A 23,248-nucleotide genomic window follows, 5' to 3' on the forward strand; every position below is an offset into this window, starting at 1 on the left:
CACGACAGTACCTTTTGATGGAAAGAATTTCGGAACATAAAAGAATAAACATGTCAAAAGTGAGCCAAACTTACATGGGTTGTTCTGTGATGTCCTGATGCTCTCCATGTTCTTGTTGAATTGATTCAACAGTAGCTTGGCAAGGTCAAGAGATAGGTTATTCTTGACTATTTTGTAAGCCAGGTCAACTGCTTCACATGACACACTATTCAATCTACTCGAACTGTAGATCTTGTGTGCAATGATATGAATACCGAACTTCAATTCCATGTCAGTAACACTGCTAATTTTCATGCCCCTACCATCCCACTCAGCTAGGGTTTTCTTCTCCAGTTCGACTCGACCTAGTGTTTTTGTTGTTTTAGCTTTTGCCAACATTGGGAGACCAGTGATCTAGTGAATCATCTTCTTGGTTATCAAAATCTGTTGCTCCAACCACAACTGACCATTGTGCACACGACTGAGGATAAACCTAATCCATTTCACTTGGAAATAACAAGACATGTGAGAAATACGAGTTAAACCTTTAGCCTCAAGATGTTGATGCTCAAGTTTTAACATGCCATCAATGCATAACTCTAATCATTCATCCATTTCTAGTGTCCCTATATCTTGTATAACACATTTGAAATGCGAACAGATATCATTAATAAACAGTACCTTGAGAGGGATTTGTGACTGCGCTCAACTCAGATCTAAAGTTTTAGCGATTGCGAGAGTGAGCTTAAAATCCGGTGCCTTCCATTCTACACCACGAACCAACATGTCTAAACCTCGTTTCACCTTGCTACTGGTAGCTACCATCTTCACTCTGTAGGGTTTAAGAGAATTCAAAAACTTTTGGTAACAATTCACTCAAATCACTTGAATGCTCTTGAAGATAGCTCTGCACAATTTGCTCTCAAAAATTCACGGTAAAATGACTTTGATTTCATTCCTTTTATCAAATTTTGCCATAAATATCTGGTACGAATGTTACATCAAATTGACAGACTATCATCTACTTTGCTTGCATTGATTACTCAGTAGAGTCTTCCATCATTCGGTAACCATATAAAGCTTAGTTACTCCCAACCTTGCTTGGTAGAGTCTATGACCAGACTTCACTCGGTAAGTAAGGTAACTCGGTAGTGACGGGTACCTTTTACTCGGTGATCCCTTTCACATCTTCAATGCTAATATGGATCTTTTGTCCTGTCAAGTAGAACTTATTTAGATGACTTCTTTAGTAGCCTAGTTCCAGTTCTCCTTTGAGAAATTAAGTGGAAATGGTGGAGTCACTCAATTCTTGAGTGACTTGATCATCATTGCTTGAACTTGCATTCTCAGTAGACTTTGGAACCCATTGTTGTCTCATTTGTTTTTTGATGTTATCAGCTTTTGCCTTCTTTTCATCTTCCATTCTTCCGGTATTCATACAGTTCTTGGCAAGATGACCAAGTTCTATACAAATGAAACATATTTGGTAGTATCTCTATTCCTCATGTTATGTTTTACACAATTCATTCCAATGTGTCCAAATTCTCCACAGTAATAACATATGCACCAAGTGTTATAGTCCCAACAAAATATAGCTTTCACAATTTGTTTTCCTGGATTTAATATATTGGTTTTGCATTCTAATGACTTGTGCTCATGCTTCTTACATTTGTGACATTTACCTTCAAATTTTGGTTTCTTATTGCATTCATTTGCTCTATTACTATGCTGATTACAGTTGTAGCATTTTCCATTGAATTTTGCTTTCTCATTGCTCCAACATTTTTTTGAAGTATGACCTATCTTACCACAGTGATTGCAAGTGGGTTTTTGGTTCCTTTGCGCTCCTTGCGTGGATAATTCTCTTTCTTCTGTATATCAAATTCTTGCTTTCCCTTTCTATTTGAAGTGACTTTGCTCATTCAACTAATTCATGTCTGCTTGAGATTTCAACATTCTTTCATTGGTTTGTCTTTCAATGTTTAGATCATTCTGCAATATTTCATTCTCTGATCTTAGGTTCATGATTTCTTCATTTGCATTGGTTAGAGTCTGTTTGTTGAAGGGATAGGTGTTGAATTTCACTGTTCTTTCCTTCTACCTCTTCTCTCATCCTGTTTTTCTCTTCCATGACTTCACATAATCTTATTGATTGAATTTCTTGCTCTCTTCTTAGTTTTCTTACTTCTTGTTGAAGAGTACTATTCTTCTCTAATAGTTCTTTGATTGCTTCATCAGCTTCATCAGAATTGCTTGAATACATGTCTTCAATTCTTTCTTCAATGTAGAGTGAAACATTCATCTGGATTGCAAGATCTTTTCTTCTTTTCAAGGATTGGGAGAGTTGTTCTTTTTCTTTCTTGAGTTGTCCAATTGCCAATTCCAAATCTAGCTTCTCATTGTCAATAGCTTTGTCAAGTCTAAATACCTCCATTGCCTTTGATCTTTGCTCAAGCTGTTGAACTTTTCACTGAGAACCACAATGCTTTGATGCCAATTGTTGGAAATATTATGCCAAGCTAAGTTAATGAGAGGGGAGGGGTGAATCAGTAACTTCTAAAACTTTTATCCCAATTAGCAATTAATCCTTTATATGAATTTTGATCTAACTGCATGCATGAAAAACTGAAAAACATGAAAGCATACACAACACTTCAACACAAGATTTGGTGACCCAGAAACCTTCCAAATAGAAAGTAAAACTAGGGTGGGGATCATACCCACAAGCTTTAGTACTGCAGCATAAAGTTGGCCTGTTAAGCCTTACAATGATCACTTCTGATGATCTCCCCTGTTAGGAGCAATAACGACTGCTAGGTGCACCTTGCAAAAAGATTTACAAACATACAATGAAGTATCTGCTCGATAAAGAGATTTACATAAGACTGTTAGGCCTACCTTGTTAGAGGATTTGACTGATCCACCTGTTAGGATGAAACAATAGTTGATCTCTAATCTGCAACTTGGTTTGCTGAATGAGATTCCTGTGAGTATACAAATCACCTTGTTGTGATAGATGAATCTTTGTTGCTCCTTATACTATTATAGCCTTTGCAATTCGCTCTTCTGCTCTTCTTTCATGGTTACATTACTTCCTTACATGATTCAATATATGATTTGAATGTGATACAATACATTACATAAATATCAATCCAATTATATAATTACAAAGTCAACCACAATACAAGTTTATACAAATATTACAAAGTCAGCCAAAGTGTAGAAGCGCGAGCTCTGAAGACTGACTTGGTGAGGTTCTGATACTCAGCATCCACTGTCAATGCTCGGCATCGTCATGTACTCGGTATACGTAGAAGCTCGGTCCATACTGATCACATCCAAGTAGTCTTGAACTTGGTTTGCACTAGTGACTCGGCGAATACTGTGAAACTCAACATATAAACTAAATCATTTGATTCACACTGCATAGCTCAGTAAACACTATCACCTCGAGCTCGGTATAAACTATGTCTCTTGGTTGATATTGAGTAGCTTGGTTAACACTAAACTCGCATCACATCAACTACAAACTTAGTAAGCACTGCACAACTCGGTTTTCAGTAGTAAACTCGGCATACACTTAGATGTTTAGTTTACACTGTTGTTCATCAACTCTGTAGTAATTGCTCAGTTCGCATTGAAATTTGTCCAAAGGACTTAGTAGCAATTGTAGAACTTGATAACAACTGAAATGCTTGGTTAACACTGTTAACTATACAATATGCTCAGTATGAACTCAATCTAAATAAGTGTATGTCATTAATAACAAACATGACTGGAATGTCAACAAAACCATAGATATTAAACATTACACATCAATCAACCTTATAAATTGAACTCAAATTTGAAGGAAAGAAAAATGGAAAGAACACAACAATTTTATAAATAAAGGGTTTAAATAAAACAGGAGCACAAACTTTGTTGACGCACCCAAGAGTCTATGCTACAACCCAAACCACACACTTTCACCAAAAGCACTAAGAAGCAACAAGAAGTTATTTCACTAATCAATGTACTAAATCCATTAATGAGAATGAAATATATTACGTTGTTTTAAATGTAGATGGAGTAAATAGTTTAGGTGACAAAGATAAACATCCTAATCAAGGAGAATGGGTATAACAATTTCAGCAAATATATTGATATACCTAACCTAATTAGCTAATGTACAACTATATGCATTTAGAATAATGTTATTTTCCAAGTAAACCTATGAGATTATGTACAACATACAAATGCGCCAAAATCCCTCCTAAGTACAAGATAGAGAGAAACATGAAAAAAATGGCAATCAACAAACGAGAATAGTATTATAATATGAGATGCATTAAGGTTCCCGACCACATTACCGTTTTAGCTACTCATGTACAACTACAATGTAATAAAAAAATCTATCATAAATAAGGCAGAAAAACCATGTGGGAGAAAACTCCTCTTTAAATGAGAGAGAACACACTCGTAAAAAGAAAAAGTGAAAGCAAGGAGTCCTCAAGAACACTTCTAACATCAATCAAAACTAAAGATAGTGAGAAAATGCCAAAGATTTAGTGAAGATGTCCACAAATTATCTCTCCATATGCAAATGCTCCAAAGAAAGAACAACGTCCTGGATGAGTTGTCGAATGAAGTGCCTCTGGATTTCAATGTGCCTAGTAAACTAATGTTCCATTGGGTTGTAAGAAATATTTATAGCAATCTAATTATTGCACCAAAGTGTAGTGTGATGATCAACAAGAAAACCAAACTTAGACATCAATTGTTGAATCCAAACAACCTCTTAACTAGTGAATATCACTCCTCGGTGTTGAACCTTAGTTAATGATATGCAATAACATTTGTCTTTTTGGTAAACCAATCAACGCGACAAGGACCAAGGCAAAAGAGAAGCTACAGGTAGACTTTTGATCATTAACCTTATTAGCCTAACTTTTGATCATCAAAATTACTAGCTTAATCTAAGTCAGTGATGTTCACAATCTCTATACCACTGTGATGTGTAGTGTGTAGTGAATGTCAAACTAATGTGCCAAACGTACCTCAAGATATGCTTAGCTTCCCTCTAATGACTCTCCTAAAGATCTTGAGAAAAATTACAGATAAGACCAACGATAAAGGTGTAACATTCCCTCTACTACAATAAATTTGAGATGAGTAAAACTGGCAAAAGAAATGTCAGAGTCAAACAATAAAAATAACTATAATATTTTTCCCCAATTTTAACCCAAACCTTAAGCATGTCTAAAAATCAGGTTTACTAACCCTTCGATATTCTACCATCTTCGTTTGAGTCCACCCCCTAAGGTTTCTTCTTGGAAGGGACATTCCATATCCAAGGCCTTATCATATCTACATATCTTGACTCATCAGAGTATCCTAGCCATTATAGCAATCTCAGTCATGTCGATCACATGGTGAAAATTATCATATACCACCATTATACAGATTAGATTCATCTAGATGGTGTCAACCTATTGAGGAGTTATCCCACCTCTAGTACAAACACTAAAGATGTTTTGAGATCACTTGATCTTCTCACGAACATTAAATAATGACATCATTTAATTAATGTAAAATTCATAATTATATGTAACATATATTATAACATTTTTAAAATTTTTTAAAAATGTGAATATATTTACACCTTTTACCCTTATGGGTCATCTTTGTACTAAAGGGAGATCGTGATGCAACAGCATCCTAGGTGTAAGAGCAATCTTGCATCACCTAAAAATATTTCCTTTAAGTTTTTAGAATAAGGTTTGTCTCAATGCAAAGTATCTATTTCCAGAGGCATGCTACTTTGTAAGTCGATCATACAAGTTCAGAATGTCCTAATTTCAGAGGTGGAGGTTCATCTTGAATATATTAGCCTGCCAGTGGAGGCTTAGTGTCATATTATGAGTATTCGTGAAGTTATTTCTGATTTTTTGTGTGTAATTTTTGTAGAAAAACTCTAAACTCAAATTTGAAGACCATGGAGGCCTCATATGGGCTCTGAAATGCAGTCAATTATCACTTGCACAAGTTAAGTTTTGTAGATCAGAAGATGAGGATTCCAAAATGAGGTAATAATAGCCAGTCTGAGCATCGGTTCACATGTTATGGTCTTCCAAAGTTGGGCCAACTGAAATTTTCGAAATAAATGTCATCATTGTATTGGGTAGACTCTATGTACTTTAAGGATTGGTTTGCATCAAGGGTTAGGCTTTGATGTCTAGAAAATTCCCAGGCGGCATAAAATTTTCTATATAAGCAAGCCTGTAGATTATCTAGGAAAACTTTGCATGATAGATCACAGCTCTACCTTGCAAATTATTGTAAGGAAGGCGCCCATGTGTATTTGCCTAAAGTATTTCAAAATTTTGTAATTATGCATTTGTGGCAATAATAAGAAGGCCATATTTTGTTCCGACAATTTGTTGTCATTTCTTTGTTTATGTTATGTGTTTGTGGTATTTTGGGGAGCACGCTTCATCAAGTGGTATTAGAGCAAGAGTTCTTAAGTGTGTAAAAAGATCACCGACTGTGAGGTAGTTTGCACTAGGACTATGGTTTAGGCAACCTGTATAGATAGATCACCGATTGGGAGGTAATTTGCACTAGGGTTTCAGCAGAACCACAAAAAATGCCTCCACATAGAGAGTGCGGTGGAAGAGCCACAAGTGTAACAACTGAGGGTTTTAGAGCCCTCCAGAGGCAAATGCAAGCATTGGAAGGAAAAATGCGTAGAGGGATGAATCATGTTGAAAGAGATGAAAGTCATGATGAAGGCGAAGAAGAAGAGGCGGTTCTAAACCCTAAAAAAGAAAAGCCAAATAGAGCCATTCCGAGATTGGAAAAAGACCTAAGTTTGAGGTTACCACATTTTCGAGAAATCTTAAGCCAGACGAATTGATCAATTGGATAAATTAATTAGCGTGTTTTTAATAGGAAGATATTGATGATTCAGATAGGGTCCAATTTGTGAAGGCCAAACTGAAGGGTCATGCAACGATCTAGTGGCAGGAAATTCAATTGGGGCGAAATAAAAGAGGGTAGGACAAAATCACAAGATGGGGCCGAATAATAGCTAAATTGAAGCGACAATTCATTCCCATGGATTATGAGCTTGATCTGCTAAACAAAATGCAAGCGTTGAAGCAAGCGAGCAGATCAGCTTAGAGGTCTACCAAGGAAATCCATCGAGTTCTCATCTAAATAGGACATGCAGATGTTGACAAGTGACAAGAAGCAAGTTGCTCATTATCTTAATAAGTTGAGACAAAGCATTCGAAAGGAATTGAGTCTAGTCTAAATGGACAATATTGAAGAGGCATATCATTTTGCCTTGAGAGTTGATGAATAGCTAAACAAAAAAATGATAACAAGAATAACGGAAGAGGTTGTGATGGAAGATCTAGCGAAAGGCCTTACGAATGCCAAAATGATGATCAAAAGAAGAGGATGATGCTAGCAGTAGTAGTCAGAGCCACAAAGGAAACAATTCCCATCATTTCCATGATCAAAATAATAGTGATCAGAGACGAAAAGGAAGAGGGCAAGGATCTGGTAGAGAAGGTTTTCGCGGAACATACTTTCACTGTAGAGAAGAGGGGCATAGGGCATTTGAGTGTCCCCAGCACCAAGGAAGTTCAATTAGGAGAAACGAAGGCAAGCCCAGAGTTGTACATGTTGATGATGATGCCAAATCATTACATTCTGGAGATGTTGAAAAAGAAGCCCTAGTTGACAAAAGAATCTTGCTTAGTGGTGAGAATGAACCTATTCAAAGGAGTCTATTTAACACAAGGTGCAAATGTCAAGATAAGTTTGGGATACGATCATTGATGGTAGTAGTACTGACAATCTATTGTTAGAAAATATGCTAACGAAGTTAAAACTCAAGAGGCTAAAACACCCGCGTCCATACCGTATTGCCTAGGTGGAAGATGACCACAAGGTCATGGGCAATCAACAATGCCTAGTAAAGTTCAAGATTAGATATCATATCTATAGACATATGTCATATGTCACTAGGTAGGTGATGGAAGTTTGACAGACATGTTGTACATGATCAGCATGCAAATAACTACAGTCTGACAAAGAATGGAGAGAAACATAAGTTGAAGTTATTGAAGGATATAGATGAAAATGTATGTAGCACTACTAGAGTATGTTTTGTTGATGGGAAGCAGTTCTTAAAGGGTATGAGGCGTGAGCATTATGTGTTTTTCTATAATTCTCGAAGATAGTAAAGAAGTAGAAGAGGTACCTGTAGAAGATGGTAAAGAAGTAGAAGAGGTATCGGTAGAAGTTGTAGAAAAATACGAGTTGTATCAATCATTACATGTACCAGAGAAGTTGTGGGAGGATGTCAACATGGATTTTGTTCTTGGTTTACCAAGGACACAACAAGGGCATGATTCAATGTTTGTGGTGATTGATAGGTTTTCAAAGCTGGCACATTTCATTCCCTGCAAGAAGATTGGTGATGTTGTTCATGTAGCAGAGTTGTTTTTCAAAGAAGCGGTGGGACTACATGGTCTACCAAAGAGCATAGTTTATAATCGGGATACCATGTTTGTTGGGTATTTTTAGTATACAATGTGGAAGAAGTTGAAGACAGATTTTAAGTTCAATTCATCACATCATCCACAGAATGATGGATGGACAGAAGTTGTAAATCAGAGTTTAGGGAAATTGCTGACATCTTTGGTTGGAGATAAGCCAAAAGTTTGGGATTCGATTTTAGCACAGGTATAATTTGCATATAATAATTCAATCAATAGGAATAGGGGTAACTCACCATTCCAAATTGTATATGGGAGCAATTCAAAATGTGCTTCTGAATTGAGGTAGTTGGATAAATCATAGATAAGTAGTGTTGAAGAAGAGGATTTTGTTGAACATTTAAAGGAAAATCCATCAAGTGAGGAAGCACATTACAAAGATAAATACACAGTATAAGGCGAGGCAAATGTGAAAACGAGGTATAAGGAATTTCGGATTTGAGATGAAGTTATGGTTCATTTGAGGAATGAAAGATTTAATGTGGGTACATATAATAAGTTGAAAATGAAGAAGTTTGGGCCATGTAAAATATTGAAAAAGAACGATTCTGGAAATGCCAATGAAGCAGAGTTGCATGTTGAGTTGAATATTTCACCAATATTTAACATTTCAAATTTGACAAAGTATCATGGAGGTGATGGAGATGACGTTGCAAAAGCGCAATGGACTATTCCAGCAGCTACTTCAACTACGAAGGAGATTGGAGAGCTACTGGATAGTCATGTTAGAAGGAGCACAAGGAACCGAACATATGAAGAGTATCTAGTCGAACGGAAAGGGAGACCAATAGAAGATTCATCATGGCTAGCAAGCGAGGAAGTTGATTGTACTGTTTTTCCCCTCACTACCTAAGACGTGACAGGGTCACTACTCAAATTACCTCGGGTGTCTGATGCAGGACCATCTTGTGTGTACGAGCAATCTTGCGTGACCCAAAAATATTTCCTTTAAGTTATTTGAATAAGAGTTGTCGCAATGCAGAGTTGTTATTGTTAGAGGCTTGATAATTAGTAAGTCAATCATGGGAGCTTGGAATGTCCTAATTTCAGAGGTGGAACTTTATCTAGGATATATCAGCCTACCAGTTGAGGCATTGTGTCATATCATGAGTAGTCGTGAAGTTGTTGCAGATTTTTGGGGTGTAATTTTGGTACAAATACTTAAGGCTCAATTATAAAGGCCTTGGAGGCCCTAGATGGGCTCTGAGGTGGTGTCGACTGGAGCTTGAGTGAGTCAATCTTTGTTATAATATCCAATCAGAGCAACACTTCAAAAATTATGGTCATCTAAAGTTTGGCCAACTAAAATTTCCAAAATAAATGTCATAATTATATTGTGTTGACTCTGTATATATTTTAAGGGTTAGTCGCCCTCAAGGGTTAGGGTTTGATGTCTAGAAACTTCTCAAGCAACATGCAATTGCCTATAATAGAAAGGTTTGTAGATTATCTAAGACAACTCTGGGTGATAGTTCGCACCTCTGTGTTGTAAATTATTGTAACAAAGGCACCCATGTGGGTTTGTATATTGTTTATACTTCCTTTGACTCTATTTTTTTCCTTAATACCTTTTCGCATTTGTTCAAAATTCCTCCACAATGCCTTGTGAAACTTGATCGAACGTGATTTATTACCCCTCCACATGACTGGGTACAACATATACTTCATATCTTTCCCCTTTATAATGTTATTGCTGGAAGAACCATTGTAGTTAAGGCTATTGACAATGATAAGTTTCATTACAAGTAAAATCCGAGTTATCCTATTGGCATATGATAAGGTTATCACAATTAATAATGTTTGTTAGTTTGTAAAGTATCTTCATTTTTCAATTGTAAAGCTTTTGTTATTTCATTTGCATTTATAGCATTTAATATTCAATGTAATTATTGAATGAAATAATATTATTTATAAAAATATAAAGATAAGAAATTGACATATCTATAGAATAAATTATATATTGTTTGTATGGAAACAATATTCATTAAATGCATAACTATGTATATTAATCGGTTCCTTCAAATTTTAATCGAGGTTCATTGCAAAAGCAACTGTCTAGACAACTATGTGTGTAAGCCTAAAATGTTGCACCCAACTATCGATGAAAAGTAGCATCAATTGATGGAGTGGTGCAACTAGTAGGAGCGGTGCAACTAGTAGACAAAAAAACACTTGGTTGGAAAGGAAAAGGGACTAGCTTAAAATTAACCATCCCAAAACTCTTAAGAAAAATAAGAGAATACATTTGCTAAATGAGAGAAAAGTCAACATAAGACCGATAAACTTGGAGGCCAAGGAAGTAATGCAATACACCAAGCTTAATCATATCAATATACTTCATCAAAGCTTGATGAGTATCCTCAATCATGGTAGAAGAAATTCCTAGTAAGAATCAGCTTATTCTCATGCAAAGCAAGAAAAAGATCCCCCTAAGCCTCTAAATATAAATAGTGGGATAGGAGTGATATCTAGTGCATTCAAAAGAATGCAAAAACTTGTCCATGTCCTCATACTAAGCCCTAGGAGTTTTTTTGAGACCATACAATGAACAACATAGCTTGCAAACGTGTGAAGAATCTTGCACAAAGCCTAGCAGTTTCTCCATATAGATCTTCTCATAAAGATCACCATGTTGGAAAGCATTATTCACATCCATTAGATCTGCTAACCAACCTAGGAATGCAAAAAGAGAAAGTGTAAGTCGAATAGAATCCATCTTGGCAATAGCACTGAATGTCTTAGAATAGTCAATACCTTCAACCTAAGAAAAGCTCTTAAACCCTAGAAAGGCCTTACTTATCAACAAAATCATTAGCTATAAATCAGGTACAATACACCTCTCTCATAATATTATCCATTTCAAAACAGCCAAAGCATTATATAACTTTTGAGGGTCTCTAAAAATTGCATGTCACAAGAGAATAATACTTTAAATATGTGAACTAGTGCACTATGTAGTCAGCATCACCAACAAAAGGACCAGCATCCTAAAGAATTGTGTGAGCCCATTAAGGTCAACTAGATGTAGGTGCAGTAGAAGGAGAAGATGGAGTGGTGTTAACAAGGTCAATACCATCATCATACTAATTATCAGCACCAAAAGATCAACTTCAAGACTAGCATCATCATCATCCTCTCAAAGAAAAATCCTCTAAAGAACTAGAAGGGAAGGTGAGCTCTATGATACAGAATCCCGCGGAGTGAGACCCATCAAAAAGAACATCGCAACAAGAATACATATTTTGAGAGTCATGGTCAAATAAAATGATAATCCTCCACATCCTTACAATAGCCAACAAAGATGAATAGTTGTATCTTCTTCTTCATTAACTTGCATCTACCATCAGAAAATGAATGTCAATATATCCTTGGCAACTACTTTGCAATAAGAAACCTAGGCTTGACATAAAATGAAGCCTCCTTAGGATTCATATTGTGCACCCCTATTAGGCATATAGTTCTAGATGTAGTAAGCAAAATTGACAACATCTACCCAAAATGTTTGAACCATGGATCTAGAATGTAGTATGCAATCAGCCATTTCTTATATGGTTCTATTATTTTTATTAGCCGTAGCATTTTTTCAAGATTGTATGTCATTGTATACTGATGAAGAATCACTTGAGCATAGCAAAATTCTTAAGAACGTAATCGACACACTCCCCCCAAATATCTGTGTGAATCTTCCAAAGGGAATACCCTAACTGCTTCTCCAAAATTACAAGGAAGATCGTGAAATGTCGAATCACCTCATTCCTATACTTTAAAACATACACCCATGTGCACAAAGAGAAGCCGTCAATAAAGTTGAGCTCATAAATGGCCCCTACAAATCAAAGGAGTGTGGAATGATATGAGATCATTATGCACCAACTCAAGGTGAGTTGCAACTTGTGGTCATACATTTAGTAAATGGATCCCTATTGTGTCTGCCAAGAGCACAACCATGACAAACTTTTGTTTCTATAAAAAACAATTAACCTCTTCTTTCATATCAAATGTTTACTCAACTAAATTAAACTCGTGCTTTGTTATTTTTTAGTGATTTAAGATGAATTTGGTTTCTATCTCTAAATAAAAAAATTTAAATATTTATGCTTAGACTTTGTATATAAATATGCTTCAAGTAAGGTTCAGAGAGCTAGAGGCCCTACATGAAAATATGCCTAATAAGGAATTATACTGGGACATTTATTTCAATAGATGAAGAAACTTATATTATGCAATAAAAACAATTGCCTCAAAACTTACACTTTGTATGTGTAAGTTAAATGCATCTTGTAATGGAAAATAGAGAAGCTTCAAGTAACGTTCGAAGAGCTAGAAAACATGCATGGAAATATGCCTAGCAAGGAAATATACTAAGACATTCATCTCCTTATTATCAACATCAAATGATCAAAAGATGGTTTGATAGTTTTTTTGGAGAATCATCCTATTCAAGTGTGGTGTCTCCTACTCACAACAAAATTTTGTATATGTGTTACTGTTGACTTCTTTATTATTGATTTTTCAGCATATTGTGAGATCTACAAATTTTATACATGTACAAAGACATAGTTATGTATTCTCCATTGGATATAATCTATGTGTATTGTTGAGCAAAACTTTTTGGTTGATTGGAAGTTGTTTTAAAAGTCTGAGATATTGAGACATTAATCTTAAGCAAGAATCTAGTAATGTTCTTCTGATATTTTTAATAAAAAGGCATCATGTTTTGTGGGTTGAATTGTTTCCCTCAAGAGGAGGGTTTTTCCCACAATAACTCTTTTTTTAATCTATTATTTTGAGTTATGGATTTCATTTGTTGTTATAATATCCCCAATCAAATATTTTCCCAATTCTTTCTCAAATAATTTTCAGAAATATAAACGGATAATTTATGCAATGTATATATTTCAAATTCACTAGCAAACACCAGAAAATACCTAGATAAAACAATCTCAGAAACATTATTGCAATAAACCTCCAACAATACAATAGCATAATCCAATCTTAAATATAGAAGTAACAATAAAATTGGAAATCTATAGTTGCTACTAACAAGAGTGAGGAATCTCCCACTGGTCGTGATGCTGATCAAATTAAATTAGAGGTTGCACGAAGTCGTAATTAATGACCCTGTCAAAGAGAATTTTGACCTATTGATGGAGAAACAAAATCAAAATGTCATTTATGAGGTTGAAACCATAGCCCTAGAAAATTTTGAGATTAATGCTCCCCATACTCCTAATACTTCGACTCTTGGAGGTCAAAATGATATTCGGCCTCGGGAGATTAATGTCACCCATGAAAAGAAACAAGAGAATTGCTTGAGTTATGAGTCAGATATTCTAGGTGAGGAGGATATGGGGGGTTCTCATGAGCTTCTTCATAAAGCCAAAATGAGAGCGGACAACTCCCTAGAGTTGGCACCTAGATTTACAACAAGCTGAAGAACTTGAAGAATAATGTCAAGGTTTTGTAGGGTAAACTGGATGATGAAATTACTAAGAGGATGGCTCTTGAGACTAAAATTAGTGATATCGCTAGGAAACTCATAAAGTATGAGGGTAACCTCCGCCAAATGATAGAGAATAGTGAGCAGAATATGCACAATGTCACTTCTAATCTCTGTGATGTTGTTGATAGTCTATGGAGAAAGTCTGTAGAAGATAATGTGTCTCATGTTGTTGTTACTCTGAGTGGAGGTCCAAGTAAACACAATAGGCTCAATACAAAGAAGGCAAACATAATGTTCTCCACTTTGGTTGTTAAGGATTCTATTGAGGAGGTTGCTAGTCTTGGGAAGAGCTTGGCTAAAGCCATGAAAGAGCTTGCCTAGTGCTCTGTTTCTATTGTTGTTTGTTTCTCTGGTCTATCTTATTGGGCATTGGTTGGTCCTACTAGTTTTTTGTTTCTTCTAGAGGTGTTTTGGTCTTTTCTACCCTCCATGGGCATTTGGTATTTAAATGTCTTTTATATTCTATAGTTTGGTGTAATTATGATTGGGGTTTTAGTTCCATGTAAAACTTGTGATGTTATCTTTTGGTAGATATTATGTTTATATATGATCATTTTATGATTATGTTGTAAGGGGTTTTGGATCCCCATCAAAACATGTTTTTACCTTAATCCAAAACAGTCAAATTGGAAAACTAGAAAAGAACTTGAAGCACAATTGTGTACTTCATCGCAAATCCACCACAAGCGATGAATTGAACTTCCATCCAATCCATTGAGAAGTCATGAGGATTTTTATCCTCGGGTTTCTAGATAGAAAGTTGATAGCTCCTTGAATCTCTCCATGACAATCAAAAATCAAAACATATGCTTCTTTTAATGTCAAAACGATGATTTTTGAGCTTCCCCCTTTCTATCTTTCGTCTTCTTCGTTTTTTTCACCTTTTCCCTTTTTATTATAAAAATGACCTTTAATAGTTTGCATTCAGGTCGTAACTAAGTTGCTTATAATATTTGTGCTAATTTGGCTCACAATTTCATAATGTCACAAAAAGAGGATATTATAGTTGCATATATTTATTTTGGCTTGATAGTTTAACACCTACAAAATAAACTTTGCATTAAACTAAGTGACCTTAAGGTATATATAATAAGCATAATAACTCCTAATATTGTCATTGTAAATGCAAACATAAGTAATGAAATTCCATCGACTAGGATAATTTTTATTCACTATGAAAGATTTAGTATTTCATGACTAAAGCATCTTTTTTTTTAATCCGTTTACCAAAACTAGAATCCTCAAACCATGTGAGGGACATACCACTAATACAACTATTTTGATAACATTATTTTTAAGGTCATAAATATGATGGAAATTTGTGAAGATTTCATAGACGATAGAAATCTACCATGGAAGTCTACCACTAATAAGAATAGGAAGCATTCATGTGAGACGATTAAGAATAAATATTCCAAACGACCCTCAAGCATATTTTGTCAGTAATCTTGAGCATCTTAAGTTCATGAGAATATTATAGTGCATACTTAAATAAATCTCATTTTTTTGAAGTACATGGAGATAAGGTTTTTAATTTTTGGAAACATTAAAGTTATATTATCCTAAACATTAATAGGGCATGAGATTGGCACACCAAATGACTTGTAGAAATCACTCAACGTGTATATAATCTTGATAAGGCACTTAAGAGACCTTTTTCCAAGTATTCTCTATTTTGTCAATTCAATCAGGGACTTGAAAAAATAGTTAATGAGCTTTTCCTTTTGGAGTGACAGAATCCCAAAACCAAAACATGATATAACCCATCAACTTCATATATCAAATCATTGAAGTAGCATCCAATAGCTCAAATATCTCCTCACATCAATTCAAGCTTCTCATTTCAATGACGAATTGAGCTAAGAGGTTCCTCTCCTCAAGCTTCCACCTTACTTTCCATATTTAGAAAAAGAGCAATCCTTAGATAGAAGTTGAGTGGAGAACATTTGTCTCTATGGAGAGAAGAGTGGATAACATGTCTCTCTATGAAGAGAAGACATGACTCCTTGGAGTTAAGTGTTACTACCAAAGAGAACGTGAGGACCTTTACTTTATATAAAAGGTGCATAAATAATGTAGTTAGAAAAACATTAATACCGTATCGCTTTATTACGTGTATCTAAGATGTTTGGAGAGAAAAACACAAAACAAATTTTGTATCAAAAAAAATGATACGTTTTCCATTTTTTGTAACAGCAATCATAGCGTTGAATACAGCAATCCCTCACATTCATATTTTTGGGCCATGCCATCATGCCAAACTACTAATCTAAAACCTAAATTAGTTGTCACAATGAGCTATATGGCATCAACAATTACTCATGAAACATGGGAGTGATTTGGACCCAAAATATTGAGCAATTGAATCCTACTAGCAATATCACAAATATTATGACAATTGTTTTGCACTCTAACAACAAACACATACAACTGTATACCTCACTACAAAACATCCATCTCTAGCATCCAATAAATAGAAAAACACAAACCATGAACAAAGAGTCCTTTGTCAAAATCATGTGCTAAAAATATTTAATCTACACATACAAAGTGAAACTATAACCCAAAAGAGGTTAAGCACTTCGGTTCAAACTCCATCCATTCCATATGAGGTAGTATTCCACTATATTTATCAAATGCCTTAGACATTGTCATAAAATGTTAGCATCCTCCCTAAAATGTGTGCTCTATTTAACATATTCAAAATGATCGGATGATATCTTATGACATGTAATAACATGTAATAACATGTAATAACATGTGTCATAATTTGGCCAACAATGTAACTCCCCTCTCACACCCTTTGGCACATGTCATGATATATTTTACAACACTTACATTGTCATCAATGCTCTTAAATATCTTATAAGATAAATATTTACTTTGATAAATTATATAGAGACCTTTGAATAAAGCTAGTAGTTTAATTAAAGTTGGCCTCTTTTGGATTATTGGGAAAGGTTATTATGTTGTTATATTGAGATGAACCTTAAGACTAATTTAGCCCGATTTATGTGAAATTTCCTATCTTCTTGATTTTAGTATGAATATGCTATGACTAGTTAGACCTATCAATCCAATCTTCAATATGTTGTCATACAACATGGTTTACATATGCGAAAATGGAATCCTAAATAAAGTCGATCAAACCAATAACTATATCATCTCATTCATTGCCTTCCTCGTATTTTATCTTCCTTGAATGCATCTTTAGAATTACTTGGCTAGGGTATGAAATGTTCTAGGATCCATAAGGACCAACCTTCTTTTTCTCAAACAACTTCAAATTTGAGAATTCTAATATTTTGAATAAGGTTAGGCATCTGAAATGCCAAACCAATGTGAATGCTTTCACATGGCATTGTAGTTCTTGACAAAGTCCTTCATTTTCAAATGCTTTTGAAAGTGTTCGAATATTGGTCCCAAAAAAAAGTATCATGCGCCTTCCAGCTAAAGAATGTTGATTCCAACTTTCAACTTAAGAGCTTTCATAACAACTCCTTTTACACTAACCATTTTCCACATTTCTAAATCAATTATAGTATGATTTGGTAGCGCATTCCATGGAGTAATTATGAGTGTATCCCACACCTTGTTAATCAATGAGCCCTACATTAAAGCTTAAACACCGAAATTTGTTGCATGATATTGTTGCTACTCTAATTTGATAGAATATTTGGGGGGAACATAATTAGTAGATAATTTTCAATGATACTTCCAAGCATATTTATCAAGTTTGCAATTAATGATGGTTAATCTAAAAGAAACTAGTCCAATTTGGTTTCAAGCTATGAAATGAACTCTTGGTTGAAATTTAAAGTATTGTTTGAGACTCAAAATTTTAATGAAGTCTCCTTTATTTGCCTCTTTCAAAAGTCTTAATGATTCTTAGATTACTATTCATCATCTTTATGGCATGATTAAAATTAATTTTAATCAAGCTCCAAAAGGCAATTCTTGAAATGTTGACATCATAAGTATCAGCATGACCATAATGGTTTGGTTAGATTTTGGTTTTTCAAGAATCTCGATGATGCTTGCAATAGCTTTGTTAAGGTTATAGTCATTCTACAAGCTCTTTAAGTAATTAAAATAAAGCATTTTCTCATATTATTCTACTAGCTAAAATAAAGAATTTTTTCTCATATTATTATAGAATTTGACAAAAATTTGTTGATTGATGATTTCATAAATCCATTTTCCTCTTCCAGCATTTGAAATTAAATGAATGCAAAATAGATATTCACACAATTCTTGATGGTATCAATTTTGTTTAACGGAGCCACACTAAAAGGGAAGGAAATCAAATAATTGATTTTTCACTAAATTTGCAACCAAGCGAAAGAATATACATTTTGATAATATAAGTCATCAAATTTTTCCTTTACAGGATTTGGACAATGTCATAGTTGTTTTTTCTTTGGATTTTTTATTCCATTTAAGGTTATCCTTCTTGGTGTAATAGGTTTTGGGGTACTTCTCTTGTCAACTTTGCTCTTCCTTTCCTTGATTGATTTTATTTTTATTTCACCACTTTAAGCATTAAGGCAAGAATTACTTTTGATACTCACAAAATGAACATTCCTTATAATTACAAGGGTTTATACCTTGTCTATGAGTTTTGAAGGGTCTCTACTCTCGTTGTGATGACTTATTCAAGGCAATATGGGTTTTCAAGATTTTGCGCAAAACTATGATATGAATCTTTTTAAGATTGGCAAACTCCATTTGTAAGCCATTGCGTTTAAAATTTGAGTTTTTTTCTCCCTTTGTTAAAATATTATTTATACATCTAGACACATGATAACAAAGTATACACAAGGAAAAAATATCAAATAATAATGGGACATTGTTTTCCATAAGGACTCGTAATCAAATAAGAATGTTGAGTTACATAATGTATGGGAATTTTGGCAACACAAGAAAAGTGACAACACAACTTCCTCTTAGAGAGTTCCTAAAAATATGCTAGTCATTAAGAAACTACATATAGAAGAAGTAAAGATACAATAAGAAATGCTTATTAATGTCCAATGAGAGACCACCAAGGGCCTAAGGGACTCAAAATGTACAAGAAGCCCACAGCCGACAACAGGAGCATCATTGACTGAATACGTACAAGAAGGCCACAAACGACAATAGGAAAACCAAATGATGTTTGTGGAAAGAACCAACAAGAAGGCATAAAAAAGCAAAAGGGCAAAACAGGAGAGTACAACAAGTAATCACTATTTGTAGAATTTTGCTCCTTGATTGGACATATTAAGAATAAGAAGGAAAAAGGGCAAAAAAGTGACAAAAAATGAAGTAGAAGAAAAAGGTAGAAGAAGATTGCTCCTTACTTAGACATATTATCGAATACAAACCCCTTGCACAATATTACTCATTTTCTTATATGAGCAATGGTATATACATGATACATTGTTCAGCGATTGAAGACAATCTCAAATCTTCCATTTGGTCAAAAATTATAGAGTTTAAAAAAGAAAATCGTACTTCAATATTATAGAAATTTGCTCCTTGACTAGACATGTTATAGATTGCAAAGCCCTCACCCAAGGTCATGTTTTTAACTTGCTTGAATAAGCAAAAAGCTAGTCTCAAATCTTGCTTTCAATTCCAATGGAACAAGAGGTATGTATGACACTTTATTCAGAAAGTAAATTAAATTACATATGTGCATTTGACAAACATAAGTTTATTCATCTGCTCTAAACAAAATGACACCAAATCCTTTCATAACAATTGTGCAAATAAGAGTTTTCTCCTAATAACTAAGTGATGAAATAAGTTGGCAAATAACAAATTAGCTTTTGGTGGACCTTTATGATTTCAATGTTTGGTGATAAGTTTAGCAAGCCAAACAAATAATCCATGCATCCCATAAAATGATGGGGAGCACAAATATTAGGAACAAAGGAGACCAATGCCAACAATTGGTTATCAAAAGGATGAATTCAATATAAGTTTAGGAAAAATGCCCTTTTACTTTCCCAATTGAGATGGAATGAACTTTCTTCTTGTCGACCAAAAAACCCTTCATTATTCAAAAAAAATCAAATTACCAAATGTCAAGGTTGGGGTTGCAAGAATTTGGTGTAGATATATAGGAGTATGCATGGATAAGTTTAAAGTTCCATTATCCATTATTGTAGAATGCTATCCCTAAGTGAGTTATCATGTTTCCTATAGATTTAAGGGAAAAATTAAGAAGTGTGCCTAAAAATTACAGGAATATATGACCCTATTAAAGGAGATCCTAACACTAATAATTATGATTTTAGAGTAGTTTATCTCTCAAAATTTATGAGCCACAAGTGAGAATATGACTAGTGTTACATGATGATATTCACAATTTTTTACTTGGCGAGCAACAAGCCCAAGTGGGACAATGATCCTTAAAAACATATACTATTCTCAACTAGAGGGTGATAGTTATCCATAAAAATGTATATGATTTACAATAGCAAGTCATTATGGACTGTGAAAAGCTGCTAGCACATAATGTATATGATTGTTTTCTTTTACCATATCCTTGTCCATGTAGTTTTCATATAATTATCCACAACTCGTTCTTTTCAAATTTAAACATAATTTGAAAGGGATTTATGATTTGAATTATTCTGCATAAACAAATTGTGTTTTAACTAGAAAGATGTAAGATGGGCTTGCTTATTTGCATTCAGTGATGATGTTGTTTTGTTGTTTGTGACAGGTAATACAACAAAACAAATCCCTTTACTATGTTCGACAAATTTATCATAATAAATTGAATGAGCTATTCGCACAACACTTTTGCAAGACACTTGTTCTTATTGTGAAATACATCTTCTAACCTCATGTTGCTCTTTGTATCAAAATCAAAATATGTGCATGGTTGCTTCACAACAAACTAATTAGTTGTTGGAAGATTCATGAATCAATAGTTAAGGATATATGAATCAATAGTTCTAAATGTTGTTTAATGAATGCATACGTGTGATTTGTTTAAGGATTTGTTATAACTAGATGCCATTGTCAATATCTACAAAGCTTGTTAATCATAGCAAAGCATTTAGAATTATCTAATGTTTGGATAATGATGGTCAAAGCATTAGTCTAACTATAGATGGTAAGGCCCATAAATCAAGACTAGTGAATATTTTTCTTTAGTCAAAATATAACACATTGCCGATTCAAAAAGTGCTTTAAAATATCTTAATGGATTGTAGAATAACGGTTCAACAGTCCAAATGAGAAATCTCAACTTTTTATTTTCTAGTGTCTAAACATCCCTAATTAAGATTTGTATGTGTGTATACATATATTTATATCTATAAATATTTGGGGGTAAGGACTTGCAGTTTGAATATATTTTGCGAGGCACCTAGTAATAGTGAAATGTTGCAAGTTTTAACAATATGTAGTGTGCTCAAGAAAAGCATTGTAAAATCCATAGTTTGAAATTTCCCCTTGAAATGATTTATCTCTACTTTTGTTTAGACTTTAAATGAGATGCAAATGTTACCTGAAGTTTCTTTTCTTGAATTCCTTTGAAGAAGGTTTCTTGCTCCTCGTTCTCACTAGCCTCTCCTACATCAAATTTGAGCAAGAATTCTTACTTTACTCCATACAATACCAATCTTAGTCTATGAGCTCCTTGCGTTAGGTCATATAATAATTTTCCATCATGAGTGTCCATACTTCTCCCAAGGATTATCACACAAACGTTCAAATTATCAAGGTTTTCCATTCTCTCAAGATCAAGAGATCCTTAGATTGCAAGGTAGCAATCCTTTATTCTTCAAAGCCAAGTCACTGTCATGCAATGACAATTATTTTCCACAAAACTCAAGAATTAGTAACTTCTCATACCAAATCAATATTTGAACTCATCAAAATATTGTACTTATAAGAATTAAGAAACAATAGAACTATTGTGTATGCTACCTATTTTTTAAATAAATACCAATCAAGGAGGTCAAAATATGATACAAAAGATAAGTAAACACATTTTATTTTACGAACACTCAAAAGGGTGAACTAAATGTTCTAGTGGTAAATATCCATTGCTAATCGATTAATATTAAAAAATTAATTTATTCAACTATACAAATTATTGGAATATATTTGTTAGTTACTTCCCACTATTGCTATACACACTATTAAATCTATGATAGCAATCAAATTCATCTTGCCCTGATACAATCCACACCCCTCTTTGTTCAGAATTGTTTTGGAATATCCTTATCAATTAGGTAGTCCCAAAATCATGTCTAAGAGGTGAAATGTCTAATCATTTGCTGCAAAGTTTGCATTTTTTATTGGGTAAAATTGATCAATGTTCCCATTTCTAAGGAACTAAAGGTTTCATCCCATTGACAATTCAAAAGTTATTCCTTTAATGTCATATTCCGCCCATCAATGCTTAGAGATCAACCATGCCAAAGTCCACACCGAAACATTAAAAACATTTGGTAGTGGAAAGAGATTTCAAGATTGAAGTTAATAAAGTACACAAGGAAAAGTTTATGGCATTTGTACATTTACAAACCCCCATACCAAACTAAAAATGATAAAATACAAACCATGGCATACTTAACATAGCTTAAAAGTTTTCTAGAAACTTGTTGACTCACAAGTTTACAAGATTAAAAACATGTGAATTATGGCTCCACTATTCACACCTAATTAGACATGCAAAACATGCCTTGGAATAGCAATTGCATGTGCAAATGCTTTCTCACCACTATAAGATGCCCATGTGACTACAACTTAAACAAGCTTCACAAGTACACCTTAATAAGAGTATGCTGTAAGTAGCTGCTAACTCACTCACTTTAAAAATGGCATTTGACCTTCTATTGGTACCTTTGATCACCCAATTATTTTAGATTAAATGTGAACTATTTGTATAAAGATCAGATCAACTGGTTTTACATACAGCATACAATAGTATCTCTCAAGAATTACCAACTCAACATTTCGCATTTCATATTATTTTTGTCAAACGGTGGACGGGTCCAGAAATCATAATCAACCAATAGAATGGAAGAAACCTTTTGTTAAAAAACCACTATGACAAAGTTTTAGTCTTTTATAGTGTTTCAAAAAGAATCCCAGATTATAGTAGTAACATATGTGAGCCTTCACATATTTGGAAGTCAGTATATAATTTAATCTTAAAAGATTAAATTTTCTTGGTATAATTATTAAATACTACTGAATCCAAGTTTCA

The 23,248-nt window shown here is 34.1% G+C and overlaps 1 protein-coding gene across 7 annotated transcripts in view; it reads right to left on the reverse strand.

The window, feature by feature from the left end:
• LOC149541379 (dirigent protein 17-like) overlaps positions 1-23,248 on the reverse strand; it is a 315,810-nt gene that overhangs the window by 253,752 nt on the left and 38,810 nt on the right. For 4 of the 7 annotated variants that reach the window (XR_016355327.1, XR_016355328.1, XM_089796642.1 and 1 more), the window contains exon 2: positions 21,539-21,828. The exons of 1 other annotated variant lie outside the window; for it this stretch is intronic. The gene's annotated coding sequence lies outside the window, so the exon portion shown is untranslated. The remainder of the gene's footprint in view (positions 1-21,538; positions 21,829-23,248) is intronic. 2 more of the 7 variants (XM_089796644.1, XM_089796645.1) reach the window with 2 other exon arrangements.

This window comes from Cupressus sempervirens, chromosome 8 (assembly GCF_028749045.1).
Source record: "Cupressus sempervirens isolate cs-2001-9-10 chromosome 8, ASM2874904v1, whole genome shotgun sequence".
In the NCBI taxonomy this organism is placed as follows: domain Eukaryota; kingdom Viridiplantae; phylum Streptophyta; class Pinopsida; order Cupressales; family Cupressaceae; genus Cupressus; species Cupressus sempervirens.